The sequence below is a fragment of the Solanum tuberosum genome, unplaced genomic scaffold (assembly GCF_000226075.1).
Source record: "Solanum tuberosum cultivar DM 1-3 516 R44 unplaced genomic scaffold, SolTub_3.0 scf00190, whole genome shotgun sequence".
Classification (NCBI taxonomy): domain Eukaryota; kingdom Viridiplantae; phylum Streptophyta; class Magnoliopsida; order Solanales; family Solanaceae; genus Solanum; species Solanum tuberosum.
The window spans coordinates 866,854-869,716 of record NW_006239114.1 but is presented as its reverse complement, the minus strand read 5'-3'; the positions used below and the strand labels follow the sequence as shown (position 1 = coordinate 869,716).

Below are 2,863 nucleotides of genomic sequence, written 5' to 3'. Positions count from 1 at the left end.
AAAGTTGTTATGTTGTTTAAATAAGTTTAAATAAGTAATGTGGTTTAGTTGGTGGATTTAGTTGTTGGAATTAAGTCTAAACTAGTTAGAGTTAAAAAGTTGTTTAGCTGTTTAAATAAGTTCAAATAAATAATGTGGTTTAGTTGGTGGAATTGATTCAAATAAAGTTTAATTGAAAGTGATAATATGTTTAATAACTTTGTTGTCGGTGAAAGTAGTAAATCTGTAGAGCATAATTATGTCCAAGGTTCTAGAATGTCAAATATGATTGATGATTCTTTTGGGATGCATTCTGATTTTGAATTTGGGGGAAATGTAGAAGAAGCTCCCAATGAAGAAGCAAACATATTTTATAAACAATTGTGTGATTGTAGTCGGCCTTAGTTCAACGAGCGTCAACACTCTAAATTGTCTGTTGCAGTGATTCAAATAAAGTTTAATTGAAAGTGATAATATGTTTAATAACTTTGTTGTCGGTGAAAGTAGTAAATCTGTAGAGCATAATTATGTCCAAGGTTCTAGAATGTCAAATATGATTGATGATTCTTTTGGGATGCATTCTGATTTTGAATTTGGGGGAAATGTAGAAGAAGCTCCCAATGAAGAAGCAAACATATTTTATAAACAATTGTGTGATTGTAGTCGGCCTTAGTTCAACGAGCGTCAACACTCTAAATTGTCTGTTGCAGTTAGATTGTCAAGTATCAAATCTGTCATTAATATTTCTCAGGCCTAGCTAACTTTTCTTTTTGAATCAGGAAAAATTCTTCGTCTATGTCTAGGCAGCAGTGATGGATCTGATCAGAAGGGTGATGAGAATGATAAGTCTAATAAGGAGAGTGAGGGTGATGATAATTATAAGTTTGATAAGGAGAGTGAGGGTGATGATGAGTAGTTGTATCTATTTGACATTTTAAACTTCTATAGTTTTGGAATTGTTTGATCATATTTCAGTTTATTTTAAAGTTGGATGAAGTTTATTTTGAAATAGTTTAATGTATATGTTGAAAATATTGTGTTGTTCTGGTTGGATGAAGCTTATTTTGAAATAGTTTATTTGGAATTCGTTGGGTTGTTTTGGTATATATATGCAGGTGGGCATCTAAAATTGCAACAATTTGCTTCTAGTTTTGTAACAGAAAATCGACCTCCAGAGGTCAGAATCTCAAAAAAATAATAAAAATACCGACCTCCAGAGGTCAGAATCTCAAAAGTAAAAAATTAAAATACTGACCTTCGGAAGTCAGAGTATCAAAAATAAAAAATAAAAATACTGACCTCCGACGTTCAGAATCTCAAAAATAAAAAATAAGAATACCGACCTCCGAAGGTCAGAATCTCAAAAATAAAAAAATAAAAATACCGACCTCTGGAGGTTAGAATCTCAAAAATAAATAAAATAAAAAATAAAATATACCGACGTCCAGAGGTCGGAATTTAAAAATTAAAATATACCGACTTCCAGAGGTCGAAAATATTAAAAATTAAAAATAAAAAAATTAATAAATAGTATTCCAAAATATGAGAAATAAATATTCTAACCTCAAGAAGATGGAAATAATAAAAATAAAAAATAAACAAATATATAAAAGTGACCTCAGGAAGTCGGAAAATAATTTAATGAATTTTCCGACTTAAAATTAAAACTGATCTCGCGAGGTCAGTAAATACCGACCTCCATATGTCGGTATTGAATAGCGACAAAGCGTTTTCTGACCTAAGCTGGGAAGTTCGGTATTCACTATTTTTTTAGTAGTGAGACTCAGCTTATTGGTGATGTCAAATTAGCTCACTTTAATGTGAGGCATATTTATATTGACTTGGACAACGAAGATGATCATATTTCTGTGTGGAACAAGCAAAAGATGTACATTGAGGGTCAATTAATGAGACTCCAAGTTTGGACCCCCACCTTCACTCTTGAGGAAGAGACCCCCACTGTGCCTGCCTATATGGGTTACTTAACCACAGTTACCTTGGAATTGCTCTAACAGAGTGTTTTTGGCTATCTTCTTATCTCCTATTGGTAAAACTTCATATTTGGATCTTATATCTCTCCAAAAACTAGAGGTAGTGTGGCAAAAGTTAGGATACAAATAGACATTATGAAAGAAAGACCTCTTCATGTTTGGATGGGGTTTCATGAAGAAGACTTTATTGTGAGAAGATGGCAAGCCATCCAATATGAGGGACTACCAGAGTATTGTTCTTATTGCAAACACCAAGGTCACGTATCACAAGTTTGTAACATAAAGAGAAGAGATGAGGAATAAAAGAAGAGAAAAGAAGCTGAAGCTGCAAATAAAATCAAGGACAAGAAGACTGCAGGTGCCAGCAATCAGGTAATTCCCCAAACTTCTCCTCAACAGGTTAATGCTAATATGACTGCTAATGTTTCAGATGTTGAGGATACCCAAAAACAAATGCAGCAAACACAACCTGAGATGGACAAACAACAAATGGATGAGTGGCAAACTCTTTTGAAAAGCAGCAAGTGGAAAAGTCAGGTATTGATTTAACCCTCCCACAACCCCATTCCCCTGATAAAGTTGATCAAACAGGTCCATGTGATGGTAATCAGAAAGCTCAAAATAAACAGAGTAAAGATGGAAAAATAACCCCAGGTATTGAATCAATGCTCCCAAACCCCAAGAACCCCCTTGATAATAGTTTTTTGCTGTTGCCTGTTTCTGAAGTTATGGGAGGTGAGGTGGATGGGATCAATGAGAAACCTACTAAATTGCAGGAAGGGATATAACCAAAGGGAGGAATTTATCCCATGCTTTGTATTGGGAACCTTATGAATGACCCTAGGATGGACTTTAGAGCCCCTGCTACCACTACTCGAAGTGCTAATTTTGAA

The 2,863-nt window shown here is 34.2% G+C and overlaps 1 long non-coding RNA gene across 1 annotated transcript in view; it reads left to right on the top strand.

Moving 5' to 3' along the window:
• The window catches only part of LOC107062015 (uncharacterized), a 3,818-nt gene extending 2,753 nt beyond the window's left edge, over positions 1–1,065 (top strand). Inside the window, exon 2 of the long non-coding RNA XR_001474361.1 lies at positions 759–1,065. This is a non-coding gene — a long non-coding RNA (uncharacterized lncRNA). The remainder of the gene's footprint in view (positions 1–758) is intronic.
• Positions 1,066–2,863: the final 1,798 nt, after the last annotated feature.